Source organism: Pinus tabuliformis, chromosome 7 (assembly GCF_031772625.1).
Source record: "Pinus tabuliformis cultivar Carrire ecotype Pingquan chromosome 7, CPIR1, whole genome shotgun sequence".
Taxonomy (NCBI): domain Eukaryota; kingdom Viridiplantae; phylum Streptophyta; class Pinopsida; order Pinales; family Pinaceae; genus Pinus; species Pinus tabuliformis.
The window spans coordinates 1,211,523,290-1,211,547,661 of record NC_142293.1 but is presented as its reverse complement, the minus strand read 5'-3'; positions in this window follow the sequence as shown (position 1 = coordinate 1,211,547,661).

The window sequence follows — 24,372 nt, the reverse complement described above, 5'->3', positions numbered from 1 at the left end:
AAGGATTCAAAGGTTAAATGGACAATAGAAGCCAAACAAGCGTTTGAAGAAATTAAAATGGCTTTGACCAAAACACCAGTCCTCACAAGTTCAAAGTTCGATAGAGACTTCATAATCTTCTCGTTTGCATCAGAACACACCATAGCAGTTTCTTTACTACAGGAAGATGATCAAGGATGTGAAAAACCCATAGCCTTTTCCAGTAAAGCACTTAGAGATGCACCTCTGAATTAAAAAATCATGGAAAAACAGGCTTATGCACTTGTGAAAGCTATTCAAGACTTCAGAGTCATATTGTACTCCCATGTAATAGCTTATGTACCAAATGTTGTTGTTAAAGATATCCTGACTCAGGATGGAATTGAAGGAAAACGAGGTAAATGGATAGCTAAAATATTGGAGTATGACATTGAAATAAAACCTACAAGGCTTATAAAAGGACAGGGATTGGCGAAACTCATGACTGAAACAAACTTTTAAGCCCTGGATACTAATGAACTAGATAATGAACAGGAGATGGCGACTCCACAAATCAACCAGGCCTTCTTAGAATCACCTTGGTATGCTGATATAATTCATGTATTATTAAACCTGCAGGCTCCTCCAGAGTTATCCAGAACAAAGAAAAGGTTTTTAAAGATGAAAGCTTCAAAATTTTGTATTTTAGATAATGCTCTCTTTTGGAAAAATCATGAATGCATTCTATTGAATTGTTTAATAAAAGAAGACGCTGACAAAATTCTCAAAAAATTTCATGTAGGGGACCGCAGTGGACACCTTTACTGGAAATCAACTACAGAAAAAATCCTTAGGGCTGGATTTTACTGGCCAGCCTTGTTCGCTGATGTAAAGAAGTTTGTCACTGCTTACCACAAATGCCAAATTTTTGAAGGGAAAAGGAAACTATTACCCTTGCCCTTGAGACCAATTTCCATTGAAAGACCCTTGGAGAAAATCCATCCTCCCTCTTATGGCCAACATAAATGGATTCTTACTACCACAGATTATTTCACCAAATGGATAGAAGCCATTCCCTCTAGACAAGCCAATGATACAGTGATTATAGGATTCTTAGAAACCAACATCTTGTCTAGGTTTGGTTGTCCTAAAAAGATCATAATTGATAATGATGTTGCCTTCAAGTCCAAGAAAATGATAAATTTCTGTAACAAATACCATATCACTTTAGGCCATTCCATAGCCTATTACCCTCAAGGTAATGGTCTGGTTGAGTCTTCCAATAAAGGCCTGATTAATATTATTAAGAAATTGTTGGAAAAAAACAAGAAAAACTAGCACAAGAAGCTTACAAATGCACTATGGGCAGACAGACTTACTACAAAGAGATCTATTGGAACTAGCCCTTATGAGTTAGTTTATGGCATGGTGGCTGTGTTTCCTTCATCTTTCGGAGTTCCTGTAATGAAATTGCTGCAAGAAGATCATGTGGAACCAAATGGCATTCAAAGGAGAATAAATCAGACCATCCATTTGCAGCAGACCAGAGAAGAAGTGCACCAAAGATCCCAAATGTTACAAGAAAAACTCAAGAAAATATTTGATAAAAGGACCAAAGCAGAGGTCTTCTACATTGGAGACAAAGTTCTAAGGTGGGATTCTAGGAGAGAAGACAAAGGAAAACATGGGAAGTTTGACTTCCTATGGAAAGGGCCATTTATCATCCAGGCATTGCAAGGGAACAATACTTACTTTCTGAAGCCCCTGGATGGCACAGAAATAGAAGAAGGACCAATGAATGGTCGAATGCTGAAACATTATTGTGATCCATTTTTTTTTAATGCATTTTGACTCTAACATGTACATACTATATTATTAATAATGTCACAGTTTGGATTGGATAGTAACTTGCTGCAGTTGAAGCCCGAAGAGAAGGCCCTAAGCTTCACAAGTGTGCTGTCATACATACAATAAAGCAACCAGCAAAGGAAGATTTCAGAGCACAGAAAAAGTTATTTAGAAGGCCATCTGACCTATGTTCTTGACTTTCCACCAGGGAAAGCCATCCCCAAGTGGAGCCACTATTATACTCCTATACCAATAGGCGTCATATTTCATGATTGACTTGTTGAGCTTAGTAATATGTTCATTTCTTTCCTTGTTGCAAAGGTTTTCCATATTATCAAAAAAATCAAAAAATCAGAAAGTTTAAAAATGTAAAGAGGGTATGCCCTAAAAGAAAAATCAAAGGGTAAAAAGAATAAAATGGTCAAAAAAGTGAAAGAAATGAACCCCAAATAAAGAAAGACCAGGAAAGTGTGCAAGTCCACAATGCCACAACTTTTTCATTTTTTTGTAATAAGCACTGTTTGTAGCTTGTTAATTTATGCCACAATGAATGAATGGCCAAACAGCTTAATCTTGGCTAGTTCATGTTTGAATTTCCTGTTTTAGAGATAGAGAATAAAAATATGACCAAACTGTTTAAACTTGTCAGATAAGTAGATAGGTAGAGAAGCAAAGTAGCTCAACAGCTTAATTTGAGCCCTTGGAAGTAATAAGTGTAGACTTAGGTAGGCTTACCATGCAAAGAAAAGAAAAGTTGATGAGGGTTTGCTAGTCCAAGTGCACCCAAAGAAAGAAGGAAAAAATGTAGGACTAAAGTAGGCCAGGTAGGTAGATTGGTGTTACAGAATGACACTTGTGATGGATCATGTTTCTAAAGTGTGTTAACTTTCACTTCTATCACAAGTGCAATGGAGGACATTATACTTGGAGCAACTCAAGCGAGGCAAGGTTCATAACTAACTCCCCTTCATACTCTTTCCCTAATCATTTACTAATCTCCTCCCTAAACTATTAAGAATCTATTCTTAATATCACCAAAAAACCATTCATTTCATTTTGTAAACTCATTTGCCTAAGGAAGACCCTACTTTTCTTGGGGAAAATGCATAATATCACCCATAAACCCCATTTCCACCTTAGCCTAAGTCTAAAATACATGTAAAGTGTTCTTAAAACTTGGCACTTTCATTCATTGTTTCATATTAACTCTTAAAAGATTAACATGTTTATTATATAAACTCCCATATAAATGTTACCCACCCAGTATTATGTAAATACATAAAAAATCCCAAAAATATTAATATTCCCGCCCCTGGTTGAAATATAACCATATACATGTTTATTAGGGATTAATAGATTTATTTGAAATTTATTAATAACCTTTCCCCCATCACACAGCAAAGGGATTAAGTAACCTCTGGTTAATTAATAACCAAACCAATAGAAACGTGCCTGATATATTAAACAAAACAGTTTATTATAAACCGGGCCCGCAATATTAACTTCCCGCCATCTCCGAAGCGCATCCACCGTCTGATCAACCCGGCCACCATCCAAAGGTCCGTATCCATTTTGTGACCACCATAACTGCCAAACGTTAATGTGCGAGGAACCAGTGGTTTTTCTGCCATACCAAGGACATGCGCCATGCTCCCGCTTTGATCGCTCGCCCAAAACCGCCCAGCCCCAAAAGCGGTGCAGACAAAACCACTTACCACCACCATCTGCTGACGTCACCCACCACGTCATATGTCCTCTTGCTGACGTCACCTACCACGTCACCTGCCACATCACCTGCCACGCCATCTGCCCCATACTCTCGCTAACGTCATCCGTACTTCCACTGACATCATCCGTCCTTCAGAACAAAAATTCCCGCCAAGCTTCATTTTTGTTAAAAAGAAGGGAAAAGAAGTCATTTTTGCTATGTTTTTCCGCTTATAGTGCTCCGTGCTCTCCTACAAAGTAAAATCGACCGATGTTTATAGTTCATTCTCGACCGCCTCCTGAGCAGAAAGAGCTCCAGCAACGAGCTCACGGCCTCAACCAAATTTTCACTTTACAGTTTCTTCCTCTTCAAACACAGTTTAAACCAAACAGAGGGACTTTTGAGGTCGCGGAAAAAAGAAATAAAAATATATATAGGGAGATTGCTACCCTAACTAGTGGGCCTTCAGAGACGCAAATTGCCAGAGGAAAGATGATCAGAAGACACGTCAACTGTTTTCATTTTACCAGAACACGATGGACAACAATGAGCAGAAGAGGAAAACAAGTCAAAGTGTATCAGTTCAGCATTAAAGTGTATCAGATCAACATTAAAGATGTCAGAGAAGAATTAAAGAAGGTAGATCAGAATTAAAGGAAAAGCAGAATAGCATTAATGCATCAATTAAGACAGGCAGTCGGCGCAGAGCTACCACAGAACACAGCTGCAAGCCAAACCCTAAAGGCTTGCCTCCAGCACTACATCAGTTATTTGTTTCTATTTTACTTGTAAATTATTAATTAGTCATCCTAAATATTATCTCACAACTGTTATGAGATATTAGGTTGTACATATTTTTTTGTATAAATACCCCCTCTATTAGAGTATTGAGTTGGTCTGTGGTGTGTGGATTTCTTAGACTTTGCTGTAATACTGAATATTTTGGAATACAAAGTTGTTGGAACCAACTGTTGTCTGGCCTACTGGATGAAGAATTAAAGCAAAGGACTTGTCACAGAATTCTTGAATCAACCTCCGGATCAATAAGTCCCCTATATCTCATGTTTTACAGTTTTCTTAGTTTATTATATCATCTATGTTTCATAATCTGAATGATAAAGAAAATGGTTAATTTCAGAATTTGCTTGACTGCACTCTGTTTTCAGTCTTTATTATTCTTTGTGTTTTCTTCAGAATCAGAATAAACAGTGAACTCTTAATTGCTCATGTTTCCTGATTCTTTCATGTTGATTATTTGGTAAAGAATTCTTAACTGCTCAGTATCAGTAATCATTCATTTTCCCTCTTTCAATATGTTGAAGGATTCTTAACTGCCCTTCACCCATTTGAGCCCATTCCATATGCTTCAACTCTTTTATTGTGTTCCTTGTTTGACTACCTTGCTCTGTGAAGCCATCTTCTGTTAAGAAACCGAATCCAGAAAGCCATCTTCGTTGACTCCAGCATGCCCAATGGACTGAACTATTCTGTTTTACCTCACTGTTCTATCGAATCTCACCATCCAAACTCAAAATAAAACCCCTGAACTTCATAACTAGCCTAATACCTTTAAAAAACAAAGCTAAATCACAAAGAGAGAGCCCTCTCTGGATACAGATTGGCTAGATTCTGTATCTAAAATATTGGTCTGTGGTTACCTTGCCATTATTCCCTTTCTTACAACTTTTGGGGAAAAAATGAGTGATAACAATATCCACAGGCATGAGATTTTATGAATTGACATCTAATTCCTATCGGGTTCAGGCTTAATTGCATATTACAAATCGGCTGGGGTGAAGGATTTATTATAAGCCATGTCCCTTTGAAACTTGCGATTATAGGATTCCATGGTGATGTGGCTGTGATGTCATGAATGCTGTCATGATGTGGCATGGTAGCTGACATGGATCTAATGTCATTGTTGATGTCATATCACAATCAGCATTGGGATGTATATCGCAATCGACGTTGGGATGAGGCATGCATTTTTTAGAACTTTTCGATTGCAGAATAGGTCTCGGACACGATATTAATATAAATCGTAGTGTATAAGCCTGACGGGTCCTGTTATATCGTATATCACAATTGACGGTGTGTAGCGGGGCAGAACCTTTAGACTTTTGGAAACCGAAATAGCTCTAGATGCAAATATTAATGAAATGGATTTTATAATCCCATCAGGTCCAGGCTTAATCACATATCGTAATAAGGGAAAGGTGGAGTATGAATTTAATCTTTTTTTTGGAATCTTTGCGATAGTCACGAACGTAGGGTTTTATGATTTGTATTGGATAATCCTCGTGGGTTCGGTTTATATCGCAATCGAAATGGAGTTAGCAAAGGGATCTTGAACCTTATGAAATTTTGCGATTGCGGGGTATGGATGCAATGCGAGGTATGGAAGAATGTTGAAGTTTGTAAAGCTTTAACCTTTGGGAATATTAAAGATATTTGTTTTATTTTTTTTCTTAATCAAATAATCCATAATGTTTAATACTTAAGCCTAAGTATAGTTTGTGTCTCGGGGGCTATTTAAGTTGGTTTTTTGGGATAATCAAAGTTTAATAATTGGGTTTTAATTAAAAAGCCTAAGTATTAAACTTTAATTATAAGATTTTTTTAAGATGAAGGGTCCCTATTTTAATATAATAAATTTCCTAGGAAATTTATAATACATTAAAATGGGGGTTGTTGAACAATACGACAATTGGAGATTCACTGGAAGAACCAATTATCTCTGATAAATGAAATTTTCCAAAAATTCAATAAAAATAATCTAAGAAGTTAAAACTACTTTTTGAAATATTTAAATAAAAATATTACTCTAACTATAAAACTCATTAAATTGCAATCTCTTTTAAAAAATCCTTTTGTGAATGAAAAATACCTATTTACTTGTATCAGTCATTAATCAGTTTATAAAAATAAAGTAGGGTGCCTTTTATGACTTAGCTTTAAAATATACTTGTTCGTCACAGGTAGAACCACTGTTGCCGGCAGGCGTTCATAGCCTTAACAGGGTTACCTTTTAACCAACAACAATCAAGTGTCCCGTCCATTTAATAGTGTAATAATTAGAGGTAAATTATTATTATTATTATTATTATTATTATTAGTTATGCTAAAAAAGCCATTGTCCTGGTTTGGTGTCCAGATAATGACAATGCCATTCATCGGTAATAATTAAAATTGAACAAGCTGGCTCGTGATGAGACCCCTTGTCTTACAATTAAAAATCATAAGCCATTACCCTAATTTGGTGTTCAATGTGGTAATGTCAGTTTAATTGGTTCCCTATGAACATGGTAAGCAGGCTCGTGATGAGACCTCTTATCTTTTTAGATTTATTATATTTTAGAATTACACTCTAAAAAATTCCCTTTTTAATGGATGGGGAGGACTATTGACTCCTTAAGAGTTTTGGATGACAAATTCAAGTTGAAAGTGTTTTAGTCGTAAGACGGTCTTTACATTTTAAGGATAACCTTTTTTTGACTAAAACTAGAGTAAAATGATATAATTTTTTAAGGTTTTTAAAGATTTTACGATTTAATGGAAAAGATTTTCACAGTTCTATAATTTTTATCTAATTTTCAATTTTGATAACCACTACTTAAAAATTCCTACCTTCAAAATGAAAAAATAAAAATAACTTTAAGAGATGTTTGAAAAGTCAATAGAGTACTATTTAACATTTTAGTAACAAAATCTGTAAAATGAAAAATAAATTGTTGCGGATGTACAATGGGAGTGCTTTTTTACAGTTTTTTTTTAAGAAAATAATTTCTTTAAGATGAGCCCATTTATAGGGAGAGAATATCTTTTTCCTAATAAATATTGAAGTATAAATGTAAATGAGTTTATTTGTTCAACAATCTGAAATGGACCAAGCCATAATTTCTGAAATTTTGTATGTTTCCCTTTTTCTTCGTGTACTTTGTCCCACTTGAGAACTAGATCTACAACTTGGAAGGATCTTTGTGTGACTAAACTTGCATTAAAAGAAGCTTTCACCATCTATTGATGTTTGGTGTGTGTGAGTTTGGCATTTTCCCTTTCTTCTTCTAGTTTTAGTATTTGTGAATTTCTTAATTACAATGAAGAAGAAGGTGTTTCTTCAATGAATTGAACTAGAGATAATGAAGGAAGAGCTAAATGTGATGGAATAATGGCTTCCTTCCCATAGACTAGGTTAAATGAAGAAGTGCCTACAGAGATCTTCTAAGTTATCCTATTAGCCCATAGAGCAAATATTAAAGCTTTATGCTAGTTTCTTTGATTTTGATCTACAATTCTTTTGATTATTCTAAGGAGATTTTTATTAGTGGATTCTTCCAAACTATTTCCCCGAGGATAGTAATTAGCATAATATTTGAGTTTAAAACCTCTACTAATTTCAAATTCAATCATATTGGTACACGAAAAATAATATTTATTATCAAATATAAGTGCAGAAGGTAAACCAAATCTTGTAATGATAAATTGATCAATAAATTCAATAACAGATTCATAATTGACTACCTTTAGCATAATTGCTTCCACCCACTTAGTGAAGTAATATGTAGTAGTGAGAATATATCTATGCTATTTAGAAGAATGAGGAACGATCTCACCTATGATATCTAATCCCCATTGTTCGAAAGGTTGTTCGTTGTTGACTGGCTGCAAAGGCAAGGTTGGTTTCCTTTGTCTTCCAGAAGCAGTTCAGCGTGTTTTTCATTTCCTCACATATGCATGGGTATCTTTGAAGAGATTGGACCAATAGTATCCAACATGTAAGATTTTGTGTGCTGTAGTATCTCCTTCAAAGTGTCCACCTGTTGGTCCATTGTGAAGTTCCTGCAAAACTATTTGTGCTTTATAATTTTCAAGGCATCTTAACAATATGAAATCATAGTTTATCCTAAATAACATGTTATCAAAAATATCATTATTTTTTACTTTTAATCATAAAGCTCTTTTTATTTTATAATTGAGTTTAGGAGGAGCATATCCATTTTTTAAATAAAAAATTAAATTAGCGTATTGGGAATCGAAGTCAATTACACTTACCTCAGAAATGTGTTCATTGTTACCTGTGTCACCTTCGGCTAGTATGTTGGATTCTCCTGTAAGCAGATTGTAGAAACCGTTCCCTCTAGCAATTTTGGTTGGTTTAATTTCAAGATCGCATTCCTGCAGAGTTGTTACCCAATTTTCTCTCTTTTCTTCTAATTCTTTTTGCAATAGTAATTGCCTCACTGCTGAGAATGGGACTATTAATTTCGTGTGCTTTTAAGAGAAAAGGTATAAAATTATTTACATATTTATATACAGCAAATGCCTGTTTTTCTACATCTAAATAATTGAATTCAACACCTTGAAAACTTGAACTGAAAAATGAGATAGGTGCTTCAATTTTCTGATTATTAATTTGTGTCAAAAAAGTGGCATAAGACATTGAAGAGGAAAAAGTGTATAAGATGAAATGATAGGAGAAATTCAGAGTATTTAAAGAAGGAGCATCAATAAATGACTGTTTGATTAAATTGAATGCTTACTTTTCATGATGACCCCATTTAAAAACTATGTCTTTCTTAATCATTTGTTGTAACGGCAAAATAATTTGTGAGAAATCACGGACAAAATTTTTGACAAAATTGATCTGTCCAAAAAAATGATTGCATGCTTTTTTTGTTATATGGTGGAGAAACATCTTTTATTCTACCAAGGTTAATGTAAATTCCATTTTTTGACACAATGAATCCTAAAAATTTCCCTTCACTAAGAGCGAAAAAAGACTTTTTCGGATTTAATCAAATACTATAGTTTCTACAGCATTCAAAAATTTGTTTTAAGTCGTGCAAATGACTATTTATTTTCTTTGAATAAACAGTAATGCCATCTAGGTAAACAAAAACTGTTTTATTTAACATACCTTTGAATGTTATATCCATGGCTCGTTGGAAAGTGGCCCCTGCGTTTATTAAACCAAATGGCATTTTTTGGTAGGCATAAGTTCCCCATTTGGTCATGAAAGTAGTCTTTCGCTTATCATCTCGGTGGACCATGATTTGATTATATCCAGAGAAACCATCAAGGAAAGACATATGTTCAGAACCAACAACTAATCGTAAAATCTATTCCATAGTGGGTAGAGGAAAATTATCCTTTTGACTGCGCTTATTAATATTCGTAAAATCTATACAAATTCATATATCACCATTTTTCTTCCTAATAGGTACCAATTTGGAAACCCATCTTCAGTGCCTAACAAATGATTTTGGCCTTAAGGAGTTTATTCATTTTTTTTTTCATTTGATTTTCTAAGTTTGGATGAATTTTTCTTACTTTTTGTTGGACATGTTTATCATTTGATATCATCGAGATTGTATGTTGAATGATAGAAGTGTCAAACGTTTTGAGATCTTCATAACTCCAAGCAAAGAAATCCTTATATTTCTTTAACAAATTGATGAATGATAATCTTTCTTTAGACAGGAGACCAAGTCCTAAATTGATTTTCTGAGGTTTAAGATATGTCTTCTTGTAGCATCCATTGTCCTTTCAATTTTATTGCAAAGATGGAAAAAAATGAAATATTATGTTATAGAGGAAATAAGAGGAAATGTGAAAATTTGAAAGGAATGACTTATTTTATATTATTAATGGCTTTTGAATGTGAGAAACCCGTGAGAAGATATGAGCCGTCCACTTAGAAGGCAACAAATCCGACGGTACTCATGCGGTTAACAAGCGTGAGGGTTAATTCAAAATCGGACGTGATAAATTATAAATTTGAGTTAAAACCTCAGTTGATCAAGGCCATCCGCTTGGTAGATCTGACGGATATCATATCGAAAAGTGCACAATTTTTATTTTTAAAATTAGACCTGATAAGCCTTTTAACTGCATTTTTATTTCCTATTGGGTCTGTGAGGAAGTCAAAGGCTTGTTGAAAAAGTAGACGCAATAAGGTTTTGTTTAACAATTTTAAAGTATTGTTGAGTTCCGAAGGATCGAACTGTCCATTGAATGGGTGATCGAACGGTGATCGCGCTCAAATGTGCATGTGGGTTCACAGCTCAGGTGGATCTGATATGTAATGAATTGGGACTTTGTTCCTTTGGTTTCCGGCAATGGTGATTGGTCGGGTTTCCTTGCATTTTAGTCAATCAGAACATTTTCGATGCATACGTGGGCCCAAGTTAATGCATGGAGTTTTGTTAAAATGCAGTGTGTTGTGTTAAAATAGTTTAACTATTAACAAAACATCTACAGAGAAACTTCATCAGCATATAAGCCACAGCCGAACAACGAGCAACCATCATTAGTTTTCTAATTTCTGTTACTTCATGTTATTTTGTTTTCTTGAGAATGAGGTGTCTTTTACCCTCTAATGTAATATTCTATAGTGATTTTTACTTTAGACAGTTAGGAGATAGTTAAGCAGTTTGACAGTTTTGGTGATCAACAACTGTCTCATAATGTATAAAAAGAGGAAAATTTATAGAAAGGCTTTGAATTTTGAAGAACATGGAGACTAGGCCACTGCGTTCTTGAAAAAACTGTTGATTAATGAAAGAATCAGAAGTTTTTCACACATTGTTGGGTATGATTTCGTGACTTCTCTATTATGTGTCATCATATGTCTTCTTCTTTTAAGTATGGTAATGAAGCAACAGGTCTTTATTTTCTTATGTAAATGAAGTTAAAATTCCTTAAAAGAGCGCTCTTATACTTGAAGTTCCTACCTCTGCAATTCTTCTAAGTTATAGATAATAGTTTCTGTGTAAAACAGCATATTGTCTTTAACTTCTCTAAGTGTCACAGATAGTAGATTCTGTGTAAAACAACATATTATCTCTGAATTCTCTTAGCATTCTTCATTCAACATTCATATTCAACAATCAAATGGCCTTCTGAGACTTTCATGTCACCTAAGTATTGAGGGTTAAAAACCAGATCTTTCAAGTCCTTCATTTGAGAATACAACATACAATTAAGTGACAAATAAGTGACATAAACAATAAACATTAATTTCTTAAGCATAATTTCTACATAGCCAAGAAATTGGTTTCTTAAGGGACAACATTAATTGGCATCGTTGCCAAGGAGAGAAGACAAGAATACTTTTCCCTGGGTTTTTAATATTTTCCTCTGGTTGTTCAGTGAGGAGGAAATATTTGGCTGAACAAAAATAATAACTCTGGCTCCAAAGAGACCCCATACAATGTCAGATACCTCATAGCAAAAAGTTCAATCCCTTTCAGACCCTAAGAGGCTAGTTTCCAAGAGGGTTGGAAGGCCAAAAACTCCACTTACACCAAGTCCTACACTGTCTGCACATGGCAACAATTCAACTCATTTTTCATCCAAACATTCATCATTTATTGACCAAGAGTCACCTTTTACATCCAATTCATTTCAAGAACCCAATTGTCAAGAACAGTCTCTAGAGTTTGTTTCTTTTTTAGTATCTACTATAGTTATTCAGCTTGAACCTATAACTACATTGCCACCTTGTCATACTCCATTTACCCCTCAGTCAGGTTCCACATTTGCTGGTAATCCTGGTTCAATAAGTTCAGGAGAAAACATGGCAGAACCTGCATTCTTGATGAATAGGTATGCACCTATTCAATTGCCACAACAATTGAATCAAATGCCTCAAGAGTACTTGAAGATTCTTCCTCATTTCACAGGGGAGGATGAACAAACAACAGAGAATCATATAGCAGTATTTTGTAATTTTGCAGAGAATCTAAATGTTGAACATCTGGATGTTGTTCTAAGACTTTTTGTGCAATCCTTGAATGGAGAAGCAAGAAAATGGTTATTGGGCTTCCTAATAACTCTATTACAACATGGGAAGAGATGGAGTGCCTGTTCAGCCAGAGATGGGGAGAGAAAAGAGACCATGGGTATTCACTCACAAAGTTTAATGAAATTAAGAAGAAATCTGATGAAAGCGTTGATGAATTCATTAGAAGGTTTAATAAATTGTACAATAGTCTTTCAATGGAGATTAAGCCCCATCCTTCTGGTGAAAAAATAACTTTTGCAGGGGATTTTGAGTCAAATTTTGGATTCACATTGAAGGAGAGAAGATCTGCAACCCTTGATCAGATCCAAACTAATGCCTTATAGATAGAAGCAAATCTAGTGGCTGCAGGTAAAGCACCAGAGACACAGCCTATCCAAGATAAGGGAAAGGCTAAAGTGGAATCCTCTCAAAGTCAAACATTAGAGGATATGAGTAATGTCATTAAAAAAATTTCAAATAAATTGATTAAATTAGAGTTGGAGAGTAAGAATTCTCAGAGGCAGCTCACTTAAGCCAATGTAAATACAAAGTTGCAAACAGAAGGGGGTGTGGAAGTGCTTCCTTGATGGAGCCTATTCTAAAGAAGGAACAGGTGCTCGTTTCCTTCTAATTGCACCTGGAGGTAATAAGTTCCATTTTTCTTTTAAATTGGAGTTCGAGGCAACAAATAATGTTGCAGAATATGAATCCTTGATCATTGCTCTGCAAACAACAAAACAAATATGAGTACAATCAATTTCTATCTTTGGAGATTCAGAGCTTATTATAAAGAGAATAAAGAACCACTGTCAGACAAAACACCCTAGGCTTAGGGCATATAGAAATGAAGTGTGGGATTTGGTTGATAAATTCTTTGAAGCTTTCAACATTCAGTTCATTCCAAGAGATGGAAATAGATTAGCAGACTCCTTGGCTGTGGCTGCTAGTACTTTTAGGTTTCCTATTAATCCAAAGCTAAGATATGAGGTTGAAATGAGGCATAGGCCTTATGTTCCTGATAACATAAAGCACTAGTAGATTTTTGAAGATGATCAACAAATTAAGGAATTATTAACAATGATTGAAGATTTTCAGGGCACAGAGATTCATTAAGATGAAGATGAAGCAACAGAAGGTGCAGAAGTAAGTGGTTTGAAAAATTCTAAAGTTGATCAAAAGATTATTCAATTGAAAGATAATACTCTGCCAAGGGGACTTTTCGCTCTTGAAAGGTTGTTTAATTTCAATGATGTAGTTGTTAGTTTAGAGAAAATTCCACAAGATGAGCAGATTCAAGATCACAATATTGGAACCCAGAAGGAGCCCAGGTTAGTCAAATTATTTAATGGAGTTCCACTTAATTATAAGGAGAGATATCTTAAGCTTTTCAAGGACTATGTTGATGTTTTTGCTTGGTCCTATGAGGATCTTAAAACATATGATGTAAGTATTATTCAACACAAGATTCCCTTGAAAGAGGGGATTAAACCATTCAAGCAGAAACTAAGACAGATAAATCCTCTGCTTTTACCATTGATTGAGAAAGAAGTCAAAAAGCTGCTTGATGCCAAAATAATAGTTCCACTTAGGTACTTTGACTGGGTGGCCAATTTAGTGCCTGTAAGGAAGAAGAATGGATAGATAAGGCTATGTGTGGACTTTAGAAATCTCAAAGGGGCTTCCTTGAAAGATAATTATCCATTACCTAAAATGGATCATGTATTGCAGAAGGTAACAAGATCATTCAAGATGTCAATGCTGGATGAGTTTTTTGGGTATACCAGGTGGCTATGGATAAAGAAGATCAGAAGAAGACTACATTCACAACTCCTTGGGCAACCTTTATGTATGCTAGTATGCCTTTTGAGTTGATGAATGCAGGTGCTACATTTCAGAGGGCTATGCACATTGCTTTTGTGGGTGATAAGTTTGCAGTGATATACTTGGATGACATCATTGCTTTCTCTAAGCCTGATGAGGAGCATCTAGACCATCTTAAAAAGACTTTTGAGAAATGTAGAAGATTTGGGCTTTCCTTGAATCCTAAGAAGTATATTTTTTCTCTGGAGGAGGGCAAACTGTTGGGGCATATTGTTTCTATAAATGGAGTGAAGATAGATCCAACAAGAGTGCAAGTTGTGCAGAAAATACCCCTGCCCAAGAGTAAGAAGGACATTCAGAAATTTCTAGGAAAAATAAACTTCTTGAGGAGGTTTGTGTCCAATTATGCTAAAATTGTAAAAGAAATTACTAATATGTTGAAGAAGAAGAATGGAGTGCATTGGACCAAGGAAGTCAGAGAGTCATTCTCCAGGATTAAAGAAGCATTACAAGCAGCTCCAGTTCTAATTAGCCTTGATTATCAAAATGCTTTTCAAGTTTTTTCATTTGCATCACCTAATTCAATAGTTGTTGTTTTGTTACAGAAGAATGATGAAGAAAAGGATCAACCAGTTGCTTTCTTTAGCAAGATTCTCAGAGACGCTGAACTAAAGTATAATATTCTTGAAAAATAGGTATATGCTTTGGTAAAAGACCTAAAGGCCTTTAGGACTTATGTACTGCAGTCATAGATCATTGCTTATGTGCCAAATGCTGTAGTAAAGGATGTTTTAGTCCAGAGTGATGTGGAAGGAAAAATAGGGAAATGGATAGCTAAGATCCAAGAGTATGACTTGGACATAAAGCCCACAAAGCTAGTGAAATGGCAGGGATTGGAAAAGATGTTGACAGAGTCAAATTTTCAAGCATTTGGAATCAACTTGATAACACTTGCAAATGAGATAATTGAATAAGGTGAAGAAAAATCAAATCCAGGTATGAAGATCAAGTATAAGTTCTTATGTTCAGAATGGTACAAGAACATATTCCATTATTTGTGTTTTCTCTCTTATCTTTAATCTTTGGATAGAACAAATTATAGAGCATTAAAGATCAAAACACAACCATATGTGATTGTTGAGGGAAGATTGTGTTGGAAGGATCCTGTAGGAATTTTGTTATTATGTTTAACAAAGGATGAATTTACAGAGACCATTAAATATTATCATGAGAATTTATGTGGAGGACATTATATTTGGAAGGCTACTGCACATAAAATCCTCCAAGCAGGGTTTTATTGGCCCACTCTATTTGGTGATACATATAAGTTTGTCAAAAGTTGTCACACGTGTCAGCTTTTTGTTGAGAAGAAGAGGTTAGCTCCCTTACATTTGATCCCAGACTTCATAGAAGAACCATTCAGACAATGGGAACTAGATTTTTTTGGAGAGATTAACCCACCTTCAAGTGGACAACACAAGTGGGTTCTTACAACTACTGATTATTTCACCGAGTGGGTAGAAGCTATACCTACTAAAAGGGAAAATGACCAGGTGGTGATGAAGTTCTTAGAGGAAAATATTTTCAGCAGATTTGAATGCCCTATCAAAATCATAACAGATAATGCTCAAGTATTCAGTTCAAGTAAGTTTGTTGCTTTTTGTCAAAAGTATGATGTTATTTTATCTCATTCAATGACTTATCATCCACATGGAAATGGATTGGATGAATCCACTAACAAAACATTGATGAATATCCTTAAGAAAACTATTGCAGAGAATCAAAAAGACTTGGATTCTAAATTAAAGTTTGCTCTATGGGCTGTCAGAGTGACTACAAGGAGGTCTATAGGAAAATCACCTTTTGAGTTATTGTATGGGACTCAAACTTTGTTCCAAGTCAACTTGTGAAGCTTGTGATTGCAATGATTCAGGAGGCAAAGAAGAACCCAATGTTCTGATAAGACGGATGCATAAGGTAGTGGAGATGCGTGAGAGCAGGGATAAGGTAAGAGACAATTTGATTATGTATCAATCAAAGATGAAGGGTATTTTTGACAGAAAGGCCTGAGAAAATGATTTTAAAGTTGGAGACTTGGTATTAAGGTGGGATACAAGAAGAGAAGATAAGGGTAAACATGGGAAGTTTGATCCTCTCTGGTATGGCCCATTCATAATTATAGAAGCAAGAAAAAATAATACATTCTTCCTGGAAAATCTTAATGGTGAATCTTTACAGCTGCCTGTCAATGGGCAGTACCTCAAACATTACTTCCAGTTTTGAAGCACAAACATCCTATCATTGTAGATACTAGAGTGAATTCATTGTACAAATTCCATAGAATTTTAATTGGCTAAGCAATATATGACTCCATGCCCGAGGTGAAGGCACTAATCTACGGTTCTTAGTGCTTCTATGGCAAAAGCACTATCGCCAGGTGGAGCCAAATGTTGTAGCATCCATTGTCCTTTTAATTTTATTTTCAGTTTTATTGCAAAAATGGAAAAAAAATCAAATATTATGTTATAGCGGAAATAAGAGGAAATGCGTAAATTTGAAAGAAATGACTTATTTTATATTATTAATGGATTTTGAATGTGAGAAACCCGTGAGAAGATATGAGCCGCCCTCTTGGAAGACAACAAATCCGATGGTAATTGCGCGGTTAACAAGCACAAGGGTTAATTCAAAATCGGACGCGATAAATTATAAAGTTGAGTTAAAACCTCAGTTGATCAGGGTCGTCTGCTTGTAGGCAGCAGATCTGACAGATATCGCGTCGAAAAGTGCACAGGTTTTATTTTTAAAATTGGACCCAATAAGCCTTTTAACTGCAGTTTTATTTCCTATCAGGTCCGTGAGGAAGTCAAAGGCTTGTTGAAAAAGAGGACATGATAAGGTTTTGTTTAACAGGTTTAAAGTCTTGTTGAGTTCCGAAGGATCGGACCGTCCATTGAATGGGTGATCGGATGATGATCACACTCAAATGTGCACGTGGGTTCACAGCTCAAGTGGACCCGATATGTAATGAATTGGGGCTTTATTCCTTTGGTTTTTGGAAACGGTGATTGGTTAGGTTTCCTTGCATTTTAGCCAATCAGAACATTTCTGATGCATATGTGGGCCCAAGTCCACGCACGGAGTTTTGTTAAAATGCAGTGTGTTGTGTTAAAACAGTTTAACTATTATCAGAACATCTACAGAGAAACTTCATTAGCAGCCAAGCCACAGCCGAACAACGAGAAACCATCATCAATTTTCTAATTTCTGTTACTTCTTGTTATTATGTTTTCTTGAGAATGAGGTGTCTTTTACCCTCTAATGTAATATTCTGTAGTTATTTTTACTTTAGGTAGTTAGGAGATAGTTAAGCAGTTTGACAGTTTTGGTGATTACCAACTATTTCATAATGTATAAAAAGAGGAAAATTTATAGTGAGAGGGTTCGAATTTTGAAGAACCCGGAGACTAGGCCACTGTGTTCTTGAAAAAACTGTTGATTAATGAAAGAATCAGAAGTTTTTCACACATTGTTGGGTATGATTTCGTGACTTCTCTATTATGTGTCATCATATGTCTTCTTCTTTTAAGTATGGTAATGAAGCAATAGTTCTTTATTTTCTTATGTAAATGAAGTTAAAATTCCTCAAAAGAGCGCTCCTATACTTGAAGTTCCTACCTGCGCAATTCTTCTAAGTTACATATAATAGTTTTTGCATAAAACAACATATTGTCTTTAACTTCTCTAAGTGTCACAGTGCTATACAACAAATCCTAGGGGAAATTCTATACCCCAGTATTAAAATCCCCATGGAAATCTACACTGCAACACCATACCTCAAGGCAACTACTATACCATGCAACCCATGTATAATATTGAGACTCAAATGATGAGAGGAGCGCAAGGCTCCTCAAGTCATATGTCATCGCCTTGGTCTGAGTCGAGGGCACCACACTCTCTGCCTTTCTTGGCAATGTTGGATATACCCGACTTGTACAAAATCACAAATGACCCCATCTACCACAACTTACTTTGGCCACCGATCCCGCATAAGATACCAACAAACATCCCCAAGTTCGAAGGGAAACAAGGGGAGGATCCAGGCACTCATATCACCACCTACTATCTTTGGTGTGTTTCCAACTCCATGGTGGATGATAGTGTCCGGTTTCGTCTTTTCCCTCGCACCCTCATTAGAAACGCAGCTAAGTGGTACATTGAGTTACCACGCGCATCAATAAATACCTTCAACGCTCTAGCAATGGAATTCTTAAAGCACTTCTAGCTACCCATCTACTATGAGACTGGGACGGAGCTCCTCACTTCATTACGTCAGGATATCGCTACCCACATCTCTGATCATATACATGAATGGAGACGTAGGTGGGGGTTAGTCAAAGCTCCCCTCCCAGACTATCTCTTAACGGACTGGTTCTACAAGTCCCTACTCCCGCAAATTGCTAAAGATGTCGCTTTAGGGTGTGCGGTCACAGAAGACCAATCCATACGTCATGCGCAACACTTAGATTTGATATATTCACAGTCTGGCACTTTTTATGACGTAATCCCCAATGCCCCTCGTAACTCCAATGTCTCCGCTACTCAACACCCCGAAGCACACGCTGATGGGATTGTCAGCACAACCTCTAGGACTGCTGTAAAACAACTCAATGGTCACATTGCCCAGAGGTCAATGGACCCCTCTACCAAATCAACTGCTCTTCCTACCACCGTGATAAGCTTTGTGTAGTCTATGCAAAAACCCCGTGGTAAGAACAAGAAACATAAGAAAAAGATTGCTCCTTCTGAGGAGCAGTCGACAAAGAAAAAAAACTCAAAATAGAAGGCCGCTGCACCTACTGACAATGAAAAGGATAAACTCTCCAGATTCCCCTGCAAAATCTATGCTGAAGCCCACATGACCTATTGTTGTCTGCGTCTTCAAGAATGCACAGAATACATAGCTAAAAATGATACTGGTCGGACCCCCGTTGTCCTCAAAGATCCTTTTCCCGCTCAGCAGCAGCAAAGCCTTATTGCAAACCAACCCAACCCCCACAAGGGGGCAACAATGGTTCACAACATCCTTCAACTGGTCAAGAATCTTCTACCATTTACACCTTTGAAATGGTAGATCTACAAACACGAGCCAAATCTTATGGAGCTCCTGTCACTCATGCAGAGGAACCTTCCTCAAGTCAAAACCCACCACTGCCCAATGATTTGCATATCGAAAGGCCGGTTGCTGACCTTGTAATTCGCCCCCCAAGGGGCACTTCAATGCACAATGCACAATACATCTGCATGTGCTGCCCAAAACTACAACATTGTAGAAGACTTGGCACAAGCACCGTCGACTATGTCAGCGCTCGAAGTACTACAAACATTCCCAACACAAAGGAAAGCTTTGCTTTTGGCTATTGGTGGTATCGATCCATAGGATTCCATGCTTGCAATTTTCGACATGGAAAAGTGTAAACCTCCCCTTTCTCACCAGCTTGCATTTCAAGTGCAAATTTTTTCGAAAGGTAAAGGTATACACAGAACTGTCATTGATGAAGGTGCTTCTCCCTGCGTCATGTCGGCTTCATGTTGGCTCACTTTGGGTTCCCCAACCCTATCCCCACCGTTGAATTCCCTTAAATCTTTTGACGGCCACACTTTCATCCCAAAAGATTACTTAGCTAGCTATCCCATCACCTTGAGTGGGAAAACGGCAACAGTAGATATTGAAGTCATGGACCATAAACTCGACTATAATCTACTTTTGGGCCACACTTGGACTTATGCCATGAAGGTCGTTTTGTCTTCGGTCTTCCATATCATCCTCTTTCCCTTGGATGGAAAGATAGTCACAGTGGCCCAGCTATCCTTTTGCACCCTAGATTACTTTCTGTTACCTAGTAGCTCTATACCCTTAGTGGGTGGTGTACCTGACTCTTACGTCAGTATCGGTATCGGTCTATTGAAGGCTTCTTCCATGATGGGTTGTTTCCCTCTTCAACCACCCAAGGTTTCATAGACGGTCAACATGCTTTCATCCATTCCTCATGAACAGACCAATCCATGGATCCTACCGGCTCCTTCAGACACTAACACTTACGGAGAACAAATGTCGTTGTCACCTGCTGAATTGGCCTACCAAGACATTCAATATGCATTCGCATCTCCGGTCACTTTGGTTACGGCCAACGGTCCCACTGCCCCTCCCATAACCACTCCTTTCAATCCACTCAATCAAGTCCTACCTATGGATGAAGCTATTAGAGAAATCATGGGTTTAGAAGAGCGACCTTGGGAGGACTCGCACCATCATGTTTTGATATTTGATTCAGACGTGATGCCTCTTCAAATCCTGTCATATGATGCATCTGAAATCGTTTCCTCACCTTATACGACTATCCAACTTTGGACTTAGAGGGAAACATGGGCCATCTTTTAAAGACATTTCTCATCGATATTTCAGTCAAGATAGGCATCGTGGAAAACAGACAGATTGGAGCCAATCGCAATCCTGAGGAAATTGTAAGCTTCACCTACCCTTTTAAGGATTTCCGCAATGTTTTCCCTTGGTCTTATGAGGAAATGCATGGCATAGACCCTTCTATTATCAAGCATGAGATGAAGAAGGATCAAGCGTTCTTTTTATGGTATTTTTCTCGCTCGTTAATCTGAAAAATCCTCGAGTCTCCTTCTTCGGGCTCGTTAAACTATCATGAAGAAGACCGAGCATTCCTTTTATGGTATTTTTCTTGCTCGTTAATCCAAAAAATCCTTGAGTCTCCTTCTTCAAGCCCATTAAACTACCATGAAGAAAATTGAGTGTTCTTTTTATGGTATTTTTCTTACTCGTTAATCTGAAAAACCTCGAGTCTCCTTCTTTGGCCTCGTTAAACTACTACAAAGAAGATATGAGCGCTTTCTTTTATGGGATACTTTCTTGCTCTTAAACTGAAAAATCCCTGAGTTTTTCATCGTTGTACTCGTTAAACACATACGACGAAGGTCTGAGAAACTCTTTTTCACTCTTTTTCTAGCTCATTAAACTAAAAAAGACCATTAGAGCATTCTTTTTAGGTGCTTTTTCTCGCTCATTAAACTGAAAAAACCCCGAGTTTTGTCTTTAGGCTCATTAAACATTTATAAATATGACCCGAGCATTCATTTAGGTACTTTTCTTGTTCATTAAACTGAAAAATCCCGAGTTTTTGTCATCGAGCTCGTTAAAAATATACGGCAGCAAGCACAGCACTTGCTTTTTTCGGACCATTTCTCGCTCTTAAAATCGAAAAATCCTCGAGTTTTTCCCCTCCTTTGGGCTCGTTAAATCTACGAAGGAGGAATGAGAAGTTATTTTACCTCTTTTTCCGCACTCACTAAATTGAAAAAGATACCTTGAGTTTTCTTCATTTGACTTGTTAAAATTTGATGAAGGTATTGAGTTTGTCATCGCGTGACTCATTAAAAATTCACGACGAAAAATGAGTTTAGTCTGTCTCCTTGTACTCGTAACAAAATGAGGTCAACATCTATTGAACATAGGTTTCTCTTTATCCGGATTCAATAGATTAACTCACGGAAAAGTAACCGATCTAGGTATACTATTAACCTTTTGTCGCACTTGGTTAACAACTATGACAAAGGGACCACCATGGAGTCGTTCTTTATGATCTTTTTAGACTCTCTAAATATGAAAAGACCATCGAGTTGTCTAGTCTGGACTCTTTAAATTACATAGACAAGATATAGAGTCGCTCTTTTTACAATCCTTTTCAGACTCTCAAAACATGAAAATATTGACGAGTTTTCCTGTCTGGACTCATTAAACTAATCAAATAGGGCATAGAGTCATTCTTTTTGTGGTCCTTTTCAGACTCTTAAAATATGAAAAGATCGATGAGTTTACCCATTTGGACTCGCTAAACTAATTAGACGGGGAAAGTGGACAATACAACTACATTCAGTATTAGCAAGCGTGGTTTGGCAGTAGTTGTTCCCTTGAACATGGCACTCCCTCAGATAAACCTTCCCTATGACAGCCTCTCAAATATGAATCCTACCATCCTATGAGTTTAGCCTATATACCCCAATTTTCTTGCATCTTCGTATCCTAACACGCTTTGGTGTTCATGAGTCTAGTGTTGCATGGTTAAAATAGTTGTCATGCCTTCTATTGTTCAAGGGTTAACCTTTTGTTTCCTCCATCAACCCATCAAGCATATCCTTTCATCATGCCCTTTGTTGTTTAGACCCAATGTTCAAATATTCCTCAAAAAACAAATCATTCTTGTCCCGTTTTGTGTCGATTGATGTAGGACACATTATTTCCTACCTTTCGACAAGTATCTACCTATCGACTTCAACACTCTATCTAGGAAGACAACTTGGAAACACATTTAGTGTCTTGGTACTTGCAGACATTAGTGGCAAATTGCCTTGTGTTTGATCAGGGGTTCTCATTATTGGCTCCTGGTTAAGCAATTCTATGGGTGTTCGACGACAAAAACATCTTTCACGCTCGTTAGATTGTACTGTGCATCTTGGAGACCATCACCATTATTGGTGGCCTTCCTCACGTTTGTTAACGGTCTCCATTATTGACTGGTAATCAGATGATTTCGTGTATGTTCGACATCAACGCATATATTCACATGTATCGATCTATACTATTTGGTGAAGCAGAAATCAAGACCTTGTGTAGAGGCTTGCATCACTCAACCTTGTTTCGTCTCCCAGGTTGCACATATTGTTTTTTGGAGCCAGCTTATCAGGATGATTCTATTATGACACCAGATCCACATTGTGCTTATCGGTGGCCATCATTGTCATATCTCTTTGGAGAAAATCACTCTGACATAGCTACTGAGCATGGGAATGCCTGACTCAGGACATGATTTTAGTAGTTATATATATATGTGTGTGTGTGTGTGTGTGTGTGTGTGTGTGTGTGTGTGTGTGTGTGTGTGTGTGTGTGTGTGTTGTATCAGGTTTCCCGTACCACCTGAAGCTCCGATCCTTTATCTCTTTTTGTCGAAGAATGAAAATTACAGTTGAGTAAAGTATTTCGGCCATCGTCGCAGCCTCTGATCTCATACTTTAGGGGGCATCTATTATACATCAAATTGACCCCCTCATCAACTCAAAGGGGAAAGACATGATAGTTGAAGCAAAGACCAAGATCACATGCCTTGTTTCCACACTAACGTTGGCTATGCACAGACAACCTGCTTTATAAAGCTTCTCTACAAGCCTAAGGGTGCGTTAATGACCCAACTAAATCAAGTTGCTAGTTTGGGAACAACGTTAGTGGATCCTAGTGAAGTTCTAAGGGTCAAAGTAACGGATTGACTCATAAATATCTAGATATTTGTTCCTAAAATCATTCAAGAAAAGCAAGGAAACATCCAAATTCGACCTATTTGGATGATTTCTAATCCTAATGAAGGAGGAAAATGGGAAAGAGCTGAAAAGCATGGAAAATTCATTGCTTTTACCCTAGGGAACTCAAGGAGGAACTTGGAAACCCTAACTCAATTGCTACATAAGAAAAGCTAGGGCTATGGTGAAAGAGGTCAGATCATTTGAAAGGATAGCATACTTGATTGTCAAGCATTGTCTCAAATCATAAGAAGTTGGTAAGAAGGGAGAGAGAGAGAGAGAAGATGGATGGGTAAGGGAATGCTGATGCAACAGATGGTTGTAATCACTCTTCCGACATTAATATAGAACTGTAGTTGTACTGTCTACTCCGTGGTGTTGGTACTATCATTCATTCATTTGTTTGTCCAATACCTTTTAGCATGAGTAGCTTAGTTATGTGTAAATAGATGTCCTTTTATGTATTCATGTATTAGTTATCAGAGTTGTATGTTGTGATTATGCTTGTCTCTTCTATGTGCAGAACTTGATCTAGAGCCAGCTCAGGGGACTTCCACCTAGCTGCATTATGCTCTCCAGCAAATCTACACGGAGGCTTGATGTAATCTATTTCTCCTACTTTGATAGTTACTTATTGTTTATGAACATGCATGTAACTTTGTGATGGTTGCAGATAATCTTACAGTCTGTCGAAGGTCCTAGGAAGACCTTTGAGGGTATCTTCATTCACCATACACCGTGCATTTTATCCTATAGCACACAGATAGTAGATTCTGTGTAAAACAACATATTGTCTCTCACTTCTCTTAGCATTCTTCATTCAACATTCATATTCAGCAATCAAATGGCCTTTTGAGACTTTCATGTCACCTAA